Here is an 11,941-nt window from a genome sequence, read left to right on the forward strand (position 1 = left end):
CGGTAGAAGGCTAAATAACAGACCTAGAATAGGACTACGCGTAAACCAAAAACTCCTTTTCGAAGCAACCTTTTCTAGCCCAACTTTGATATTTGTCTAGTTCTGGAATACGAAGGATCATAAATCTTGGACAATATTGGCGGTTTTCATATTCATAGCTACTCGAAAACGTATAGAAAATTGAAAGATTTTATATTGGTTTCTTTCTCTTTTTAATTAATAATAAACATACACAAGCGACATAAAACTATAACAATCTTCTCTTTTCTTTCTATAGCTACTAGAATCAGAAATAAAGTAAAGTGAAAATATAGTTGTTTTACTTCGGTTTCTTTCCCTTTTTTATTAACAATAGAACATACAGGAGTGACATAAACTTACGCGGTACCCAATTTCCTTTCTGTATCTACTCGAAATAAAGTAAAATAAATAAGTCGCTTACCTTTTGGTTTCTTTATTTTTCAATTTAACTTATGGCATACGTAAGGGAAACCAAATTTAGTCATTTCGCATTTCTCTCAGCGTTAATTTTTAAATCGGAAAAATTAAATGAAAGTCGCTTCCTTTCAAATGGGTGTATTTCCATTTTCTTCAATACGGGTTAGCTCATAATCCATAACGTTTTAGTTTTGAAATTTGCCAAAAGCACACCTCGCATAGACTATTGTTTTACGGGTCACTTACACAATTTTGCATTATTCTACCTACTCGAAATCAGAAAGAAAAGTAAATTGATAGTCGCTTTCCTATTTGTTTCTTTCCTTTTCAATTTCACTTTAAAACATACGCAAGGACAAGAAAAGTTAGCCAATACCCTCTTATCTTCAATCTATACTATAAAGAGACTCACTCTAACACGAGATCATTTAAAAGCAATGCACCAACAAAAACGTTTTCAGTCACTTACGTTGGCTTTTCAATGTCCAACGAGATAACATTTTTCACTTTGTCCAAGGTAAAAATTCAATCCGTAAATCTTTATTATTTATAATACGTTATATTACAGCCCAGAATTAGTGTTATCGTTATTTTTCCAAAGTTGCTCAAAAATATTTAAATATTTAAAAAATAATTGCGTCAGTCAATTTACGTTACGTTACGAGAGTTTATGCTTAGGCAGTTTTTGAAACAATACAAATGGTTTTTCGTTTAATATTATGTTGATGATTTTATAAAGATGAATGATAGTAGTCACAATTCATCGTCGAACGATGACCAACGTTTTCCTCGAGCTGCACTAGGAGTTGATCTTGGATGCTCAGGAATAACCGAAGATAATACATTTACTACGGACTCTGAAAACATAATTACCGAAATAAAATTAGACGGTTTATACTTGCTTTCAACTATAGTTGGCGCGTTTGAAATCCAACTAAAAGTCCAATTTTACTTTTCCCTCCTCGAGTTAAAAGAGAAAGAGCTTCCAGGGCGGTTAAAGGGTCTAGATTCTTATTGTATTTTTAAAACATTTACACAATAAGACAGCGTACTAAGTCTAGTATTTTTTTACTACCGATAATTACCTTGATTTCAAGTAATTGTTCGAAATTGTGAGCTCTTCGTTAGCAAATGCATGAGACAGTACAAAGGACAGTGAAACGTTTCACCAATTTAGGCAGCTAGTGGAAAATATCACAACTAAAACCATACTAACAGTAAATCTACAGGATTTTCAAGCTTTGGGCGAACAATTCAGTGTAGTGCTTAGGACTTCGATCGCGCGTAGTCCAGTCAGTGTCAGCGGGACAGAGCTGTCATAACGACTATTTTACGAATCAGAAATGGGACATTAACCCCGAATTTATTTTAGAAGTACTTTATCACATCTCTTTTGACAGTAAAACAAAACGAAAAGTATCTTCTATGGTCGAGAAACGCTATTACTAAGATATTGTTCAAGCCATCACACAAGTACTACCCCAACATGATTTGCACATATGGAAATTATTATTTTATTCGAAGGTGGCCATTAAACCGGGATAGATTCGCAATTACCGAAACAAAGTTTTATTCGATTACACACAAGCATTGCCACAGTAATTGAAAACCTCCATTTAGAGAACCGAGTGCATCAAAACTTTTCCTTAGAGCCGCTTCTGTCTCGTTGCGGAAATTAACCCAAATTGAAAATCGACAGATACAGAAACAACGCGTCTTTGTTCGAAAGGAATTAGACTTCATCGAGAAAACAGCTTTTGATTTTTTGGAATTAAAATCAGGTACCGCGAGATTCGAATTAGTGTGCTCTTGTAACGTGTTTTTAAAATTAGAGGAAGCGGTTTTGCACTGTAAAACTCAAGTAATTAATTTCAATTTGATATCGAGCGATACTCTAAAAGAAATACACCCTCAAACGTTAAAATTGCGCTGTGAGTCAATGTTTTTACCATATTCGGCTTTAGTGAAACATCATCTCGAAAGATTAGATCAGTTGCTTTTGAATGAAAATCTAGATTTTCTCGAAATAACAGTTCAAGACTTAATTTTTTTTATTTTTAATGTTTAGTCTTAGTTTCTCTTTTCGATTTGATAGTCGCCAGCCAGATTTCCCGCACGGTACTGATGAGTTCCAAATAGAACGAAACCGGTCTACCATTGGAATTTCTGGTTTTTTTATTTATTTTTAATTTAGTTTATTACTTGATGATCTATTAGATCCGAGTTTCGCGTTGCTCGAAGATCTATCGGTACGAGTTATTAGTAAGATTTTAAATTTCTTCAAATTTGTTTAGGATTTAGCTATATTATCCCTTTTTTTTATGGACTTATCTACTTTTTCGCGTATTTTATCATCCTTCTCACAGTCCATAGGTGGTTTCTTCTAACTTAACAAGACTTAATTAGCTGCGAAGCCGCCATATCGTTCATACTTTACAGTATAAGCGTTAAAACGAAATATAGTCAGGTTGTGGGACACAATTACGACTTATGCAAGGAGATTGGACGCATTCACAATCGATTCGTTGAAAAAAGAGAAAATAATTTTCCTGTAATCGGCAATGGCGCGTTTGTAGAAACGGATAGCAGTAAACTTTATTACGATATTCAAATTAACTTCCTCTTCCATTTGAACAATAAAGGAATTGATGTTGGTTTCTTATTTAATGATATCTACGTATTAGTTTCGAAACTTCATATCCACCGTTGCCGTATAACTTTGTGCGAAATAATTCTGGAACTAATTTGCAAATGCATTAAGTTTTCATACGATCGAATTACGAACGAAGATCACATCACGTTTGAAAGTAATCACTTCCGCAGAAGGTATTTTGCAAATAAATTTCTCTTACCGTCAGATATATTTAGTTTTTTGTTTTTCAATCTGGATAAGTTTTATTTCAACGGGGTAAAAGGCCTGTTTTTTTCCGTAAATTTATAAAGCAACACATAAATGAACTACAATTGGAATAATTGGTCGGTACGTTCGCTTACACACTTCAAGCGCGTTTAAATGAACAAAATAGTTCGTTATTCTTTCCAATAGCGTCAGATGATTGTCTCTGGGTCGTAACTGAAAATTATCCTTAATATTTCTTGTCAAACGTTTTTCAAATATTCATAATAGATCCTTTTTTCGTTAATAATTTGCGTTATCTTAATTTAATAATAAATTCCTACAAACAAATCGCAACATTTAACTATTAATATATTCTACCTAGGTGCCCGTCGTAGGAAAATTATTTCATTGTATTACAATCTTAAAAAGCCGGGAGTAAGCGGAGAAAGTTTCCAATAGGTCTTTCTATAAAATGTTCAACGGCCAGTCTCCTGTTTTTTCGAAGTCACGTAACGCCAACTTCGCTATTAAAAGTTGGCAGTACTTTTTTATTTCCTCTTGGCAGCCACATCCAGTGAAGAGCAAACTTTACGAGTTATTGTTAAGCCTAACAAGTGCAGACGGTGGATTCAGGTATAAGGTTTAATTTATCTTTTTAAAATTTAATAAGAAGGTCGTATTTCAAAGATTTTCATGAAAACCTATAGTGAAATATATTAGTAGTACTAAATATGAACGCTTTTATTTCCAAGATGGCCGCCAAGACAACCCCCCACCCCCCCCCCCCCCAAAATATTTTGCAAAAACAAAATTTTTGTCCTTGGAAAAAAATCAACATAATATTTTAATTTCAATCTCAAATTTCACCTTGAAGATGATCTTTGACCTCGACGCTCGAGCACTGTCTACCCCCCCCTAAGCCTCGGTCTATCACCCCAACAAGTTTGGTCACGATCGGACAAGGTCGGCCCGAGATATCGGCGGTAATATGTAATCCCCACCGATTACGTCAACTTATTTACTTTTGGTGTCACTTTTTTCGTTTTTTCGTTTTTTAGCCGTTTAAAATGCAAATTAGTTAATTGCGAGATGGGGAAATGAATTCGCGACCTTCGCTTTATATCCTTGGCGGTTTTGGCCCCACCCAAAATACTTTAAATAATTAAACTAATATAAATAAGTTTTCATTTTTCGCAAATATTTTATTATTTTTATTATTTTAAAACAATGTTAGTTAAAGTAAAAGTAAAAAAACAATTAGTTATTATAATATTTAAGAATTAAAGAAGGATATATAAATAATTTGAAGGCTGAAAAATATAAAAAACACAATGTTAAAAATAATTATAATTACATCAATTCGTAGAAGGTATTTTTCCTCTTCGGTACAAAACGAGATGTCGGGTTGGAAATTCGGGCTAGAATTTATAAATATAAATAAATTAACCTATTAAAAATGAATATATCTAAATAAATATTTACCACAAGAATTCTTTTTGTTGCTCTACCATCGCACGAATAAAAACACTGGTTTTGGTCTTAATCACTTCGGAAGTATACAGTTCGAGAATGTCTGAATTAAAACAGATCGAACGGTATGATGTACAGTGCCAACATGTTGAATTTGATCTAACACATGAAGTTCAGACTCAAAATGATTTAAATTCTTGTGATTCCACCACGAAATTTGACGGAGTATTACAAAGATTATACATTCTTACTACTCGAAGAGAGATAAATTTTAAAGATCGCGGCAAAGAAAGTACAGGCTTTAGATGTAATTCACCAGACATCTTGATTCTAGATTTCTTTTGGTAAAATCCTTTACATTGAGATTTTATAGTTTAAGCCCGACCTTTATTTTAAAAATTTAAAAATATTGTCTTTGGGAATAATTATTAATTTATTAATACAACTAAGGTTAACTAATTATCCCTATCCTTCTTAAACAAGTTTTTATAAATTAATAAAAACAATTATATTCAATTTTTGAACATCCTAGTACAAAATGTACTTACCAAAAAAATCATAAAACATTAAAGTTTAACCGATATTAGTATAAAAAAGTACATAGAGTACATGAAAAAAATTAAAAAGAATAATAAATAACCAATGGGTTGTTTGAAACGAGCGATAGATTGTATCCCAGATGAACTTTGTTGAAATCAGTTTTAAACAAGAAATTTTCAAGAAATTTTTTAAATAATCATTATAATAATAATAAATATTAAAAAAACAAAAAAAGATCTTTATATCAACCAGTTAATTTAACCAAAAAATTTTATACCTAACAAAATAATAAGAATAAAGTTTCTTGAAAATTCACTGGATTAAAAAGATGAAAACAAAGGATTTTTAATATAGATAAAAAAGAACTTTACACCAATCCCAACATTAAATTAATAAAACTAGTTAAAAAAGGAAAAGTAGATTATGAAGTATTAAAAAGAACCTCCACCGCCTGAATTAACTTAATAAAACTAGTTATTTTAGAAAACATGTTTAAAAAAATCTTAAACCCTTTAAAAAGAAAACATTTTAAATTAAAAATATAAAACATTTTCAAAAATTAAAATCTTTCACCAAAATAAACAAATAAAAAATAAAAACACAAAAAAGTCTTTAAATGAAAAATGTCTATTCCTCAAAAATTAAAACTTTATAAGGTTTGAGTCCTATTTAAAAAAATAAATTTAATATTGCAAATACCTTAAGTCGTAGTTGGAAAAGTTGTCGACGATCATTCAAATTTGAATTTGGAGGAGATAATTTGCGACTTAATAAAAAATATTTATTTTAATTATTGTAATTATTTTTTTAAATTAAGTATTCCTTACTCTAAAGTTGTAACTATTTTAACTTCCTGTCTATCCAAATGATTAATAAAAAATAGAACTATCATGCCTAATTCTAAACGGATAGTATATCTTGTTAGGTGAAAGTTGGTTGTAATTGATAATTGTTTTTTTCGAAAAAAGGAAACTTGTTGCAATTGAAACAGTAACAAAAGGTCACGTTGAAGGCTCCTACGATTTTTTTGTTGATGAAACCATGGGATCTTATTTAAATTTTGATATATGCGCATATGTTTTCCAATTAAACGTAAAATTTCGTAAGAAAACCAGCCTTCAAGAGTGGATTGAGTGTGGAACAGTAAGCCGTCAAACTCAAAACCCTCGTGTGGACAGACAAAATTAATAGAATGAACGTCAAATATACAAGAATTGTTATTGATTCTTCTAGAAAAAACCGAAGCGAAAACAGCTGGTGATAATTTGAAAGATTTTTTTATAAAGGGGCAAGCAAAAATGATTTTTTTAAAAGGTTCTACTAAGGCTTGACACTCAAGAAAGACTGTTTTCATACAGTAATTTTCAAGTCTAATTGAAATATCGTTAATTTTAAAAAGATTACAATTCCTAACTTTGCGTAATGCTAGATATTTAAGTGAAAAGGGGTTAATAGCGTGAGGATGATAAATCTTACCAGAAACAGTCAAAACTTCGCGAGAGCCCATGGTTTATAAAAGGAATACGTTGAAAAACACGCTTTTATCAGAAAAAATTTCAGAATATTTAATTTTTACATCCTGATTTTAACCTGTTTTAAAATCAAGTCAAAAGACAATTTTTTTATCAAATACACCCTGCAGAAATATATTTTTATCCCTTCGTTTAAATTTTATACCTCGCAGAAATATATTTCTTCCCATAGAATTTTAAATCATCTAACCCTGTAATTACCAAAATTCTTACATCTATAATCGATTTTTAAAGCAAAAATATTAAAACTCTTAAGGCGTTGTCTTTTTTGTCACGAAATTAAATATAAAGTCCTTAAAAAAATAATTAATAATTTTATATTTTTATACATGTCTATATTTAAATTCACATTCACAAACAATTTTAAATACCATTTACATACTGATAAATTATAACTAGGTTCTATCCTTGTAGTATTAATCACTTTAATATTCAAGGTTTTATATTTTTTGAAAAAAATTAATGAAAAAATACATTTGGTATAAAAGGGCAAAATTTTACTATTGAAACATAACAGGCTAAAATGGCTTCCACAAGTAATAGTCAAATCTACGCGAGTCAGGTAGTTTCAGTTTTTGATAGGCCCGAAGAGGAGATGTTATTAGAGTCGGACGAATCGGATGGGGACTATATTCAAGAGGTCCATAGAATGTCAAACATCGAAGAAGTTGGAATCGAACAATCAGTGAAAGTCAAGAAAGGTGGAGGGTCTTACGAAACTAAAACTCCGAGAAAAAAAGCGAGCTACAAGGGGGTATATCTAGATATTCAGATATATTCATATAAAAACATCAAACATCTTCCCCAAGATGAGATATGGAAGGGTGATTATAAAAGGGTGAAATTCTTAGCTAACACCCTATCCATGGATGTTATTCGAATCATAAACTCAACAAACAGGCTGAAAATATTAATTGAACAGACGGAAGGAAAAATTGTTTGCCCACCCACGAAGGCAAGTTAAACTCATTAATTAATTATTCGTAATAGTAATTAGAATAACATTTTAGACCTGGAAACGAAATTAGAACATGGCTGACTCCAGTGATTACGATTCGGACTCTCAATTAGACTTTTCATCTTTAAACAGTTTTAATTATAAAAAGTTTTATAAAATTAAAAAATTAAAGAATATCGAACCTTAACATACTTTCGTAGTAAATTACAAACTAAAGCCGCTAAGAAATTACACGATGATGTAGGAATTGCACAAGAAGCTGTAGAAATTGGTGATATAGCCAAATTTCAATCATATTTAGCCACAAAGTATCAGATAATAATATTTAACGCCACGGAAAATTTTCAAATTTATTTCAATGGTTTTCCCCCTGCAGAGAACAAAATTCTACTTGTAAAAATTGGCACGCACGTTCATTTAGTTAAAAATCTACATTCCATTTGGGGTGGGGTAGCTTCGTGCTTAGACTGTTAATTTTTTTTTACTCTACCGCTCGTAGAAACAAACACCACTGTTTTGCTGCTTCAAATATTAAATGTCAAGGTGTTTAGGTCGAGATTTTCACGAAATTTTAGAAATTCCTTCAATTCGTTGTAAACTTTGTAATAGATATTTAAAACAAGGTGAATGTTACAGTTTTCACCTTAAAAATGAAACTTGCAAGCTTTTCCACAGATGCGAAAAATGCTGTGTTCAATTTGAAACTTCAAAAACTCACAAATGTGAAACAGCTTGCGAGTCTTCCTCCAAACCAGCATTATGTTAAACAGTCGACATTTAAAAAAAAACACGATCCTATGTATATTTCGATATTGAAACTATAATTGAGAATAATGTGCATAAACCTATTCTCTTAGTGGCCCAAAGTGAAATTTTAAATCAGCCTGTGGAAACCACGGTTTTTGAAGTACAATATTTTGTAAATAACTTTCTCAATTTTTTGTTTCAACATGAAACTATTTTACTTACGGATGGGAAACGGAAGAGAAAAACAATTAGGCCGAAATTTACCAACCTCATCGTAATGGCACATAATCTAAGATCTTTCGACGGAATGTTTATTATTTCTAAATTAATTAATCATGTCATTCCCGAGGTTATTTACGATGGAGCCAAGATACTTACTATTTATATTAAAGGGGTAGACATTTGTTTTGTAGATTCTTTGAACTTTGTTGGTGCTTCACTAAGACATTTTCCTAAAATGTTTACTTTGCCTCAATCTTAAGGATATTCTCCCTATATTTTTTGGACGAAAGACACTTTGAACTATTCAAGTAAAATTCCGGACGAAAAATATTTTGAGCCTAGTAAAATGAAAGAATTTGAATACCGAGAATTTAAAAATTGGTATTCACAGAAACCGCTCGAACCGGTCTATTGTATTAAATCAGAATCCAGAGCGTATTGTCTTTTAGATTGTAATTTATTACGCTTAGCTATGCAGAAATTTCGCATCTTATATAAAGAACTAATTGAAATTGATATCAGTAATTATGGGGTATTTCTCTTTCTGGGCCACTTAATAATGTATTTATCGACAAGTTTTTAGAACCATATACACTATGTACTATACCGGCTATCGGTTTGGCAAGTAGACAGAATCAAAGCGAGATTGCATTAAAATATTTATCTTGGTATGAAAAGGAAAATAATTTAATTTTGCAAACTGTCAGATCCGCGGTTGGGGAACAGGCTGTAGGTCCGTATTTTGTAGATGGCTACTGTGAAAATCCGCCCATAGTAATTGATGTAATGGGTGATTTCTGGCACGATTGTCCAAAACATTTTTTTGGCTCGATCTTTAATTCAATTGTCGGAAAAACATTCAAAGAAATTAGAGAAAGAGAATTAGATCGAAAAGAATTTATTGAACAAAATTTACCAAACCACACATATATTCAAATTTTTGAATGTGAGATATTAGAACTGTTGAGAAAGAATGCCGAGGCGAAAGTATTTTTTAATACAATTAAAATTATTCCTAAAATTAACCCTAGAGATTCTTTAGTTGGAGGGCGTGTAGAAACAATTAAGCTGTACCATGAAGTAGAACCCTTAATTGGAGAACAAATCCGATATTTTGATTTTTGTTGAAGATAAAAAGCGTTATCGGCTTTTCTCGTTTAGTTTTTTTAATAGGTTAAAAAATGTTTATTGTAAATAAGATATATTTTTAATCACTAAGCTTATCTTACTATTTTTTAACCTTAAGTGTATATATATTCGCTTACAGCGTTTATTATTGCCGTCACTCCTAATATGTCGTTCATCTTGTAAACTACTCATTCTTGATAAACGTTTGTTTTTTAAAAATCACTACGTTATGATTTTCTTACTAGTTTCATTAGTTAGTTAGTGTAGGGTAGCTTTGCTGATTAACATTGGATTTAAAACTCCAATAATTTTTGTAGTGTGTATGCGTATTGCTTACAAAAAATGGAATACGGTTGTAAAAATGTTAAAGTTATCACACACAACTTTGATTATGCACCGGACGTTTATTTTGGAATAATTAGTTGTTGAATCCTCCCCCCCCAGAAACCTATACTTACCCGTTCTTCCTTACCGATTTAATATAAAACTTTATTATCCTTTATGCGGAAGTTGTGTAATAAATAATGATGACAAATGTACCCACAGTATTGACGAACGAGCTATAACGGTAGTTTTACCTTCGGTGGAAATCTACTACTCAATAAAAGAATGTAACTACAAACTGTTAGAAATTTTCGAAGTGTACCATTACAATATTACAACAAATTTTTTCAAACCATATATTGACATTTTTTTAGAGCAAAAGTTAAAAATTCAGGATTTCCACCCAATATTAAAACATATCAAGAGCAAAAAGAGTATTTAGACGCGATATACGAAGCTGATGGAGTAAGGTTAGAGCCCGAGGAAATTGTTGATAACCCATCCTTAAGAACTTCCGCGAAATTGGCGCAAAATTCGTTATATGGCAGAATGGCGTTAAGAATGGATAAATCATCAACTAAAATTATACATAGATACTCCCAATTAACCGAGATTATCGCAGACACAATGAATAAATTAACAGACTTTCATTTAATCAACAACGATGTTGCCATGGTAAGCTATAAAAAAAGTGAGCTAGCCCCAACATTTTCAAAAGGTAATGTTATTGTTGCTTCCTTTGTCACCAGTTACGGGCGTATTCATCTGCATAAGTTAATTAATAAGTTGGGAAAGCGTGTAATTTATTATGACACTGACGGAGCAAAATTTACACATAAACCAAACGAGTGGCTACCCCCCCTCGGTGGTAATTTAGGTGAACTTACGTGCGAGACTCCGAATTCATATATCACAAAATTCGTGTCAACTGGACCTAAAAGCTACAGCTATAAACTTGAAAATAATCAGACAATTATAAAACTTAAAGAAATAACTCTTACCAGGGAGAATTCAGAAATCATACATTTCGACGCTTTCAAACAAATGATTTTTGTACCAAATACCGAGTTTAAGGTGAAAATTCCCTTTAACGTAATAAAAGATAAGTACAAAATGCTTTTACGTGTTGGCAAATTAAGTAAAACTTTCAAAAAAACTTTTTGTAAACGTGTTCTAAAAGATAATATTTCTAGTGTCCCCTACGGCTATTTTTTAGAATTTGAAAATGGTGAATTGTAAAATAAAGTTGTCATCTTTTAATTATAAATCTAAAAAACATGTAACAAAAAACTTGCAAAACAGGTGTCATTTAACAACATAGTTATCGTAAATGAAATCTCTTCCGAAAATCGAGTAAATACTTTATTTTTAAATAACCTAAGATTTAAACTTTTAACTTCCAAAATTGAATTTTTACTAAAAAACGGGAATTAATAATTTTTTTTGGTGAAAGTGATATTATGATTTATTTTTTATTCAAAAATGTTATTTTTGTATGTTATTATGAAGTTTATAAGCTGGTGAAGGAATGGTTTTGATAAGAAACATTATTCTTTAATAAAATAATTTTTTTAATTTAAAATGTGTTTGTTTATTTTTACATATATTCTATAAAACAGTCAATTTACTAACAAAATACGTAGTATGTTGTCTTTGTTTAAACAGTAATGTCTTATATAAAATTTCTTTTACCATTTCGAATGATGGTGTCAGGACCTACTATGTCGGGCAAATCAGCATGGA

Source organism: Leiobunum rupestre, chromosome 8, assembly GCF_980474605.1.
Source record: "Leiobunum rupestre chromosome 8, qqLeiRupe1.1.hap1, whole genome shotgun sequence".
NCBI classification, from domain to species: Eukaryota; Metazoa; Arthropoda; class Arachnida; order Opiliones; family Sclerosomatidae; genus Leiobunum; species Leiobunum rupestre.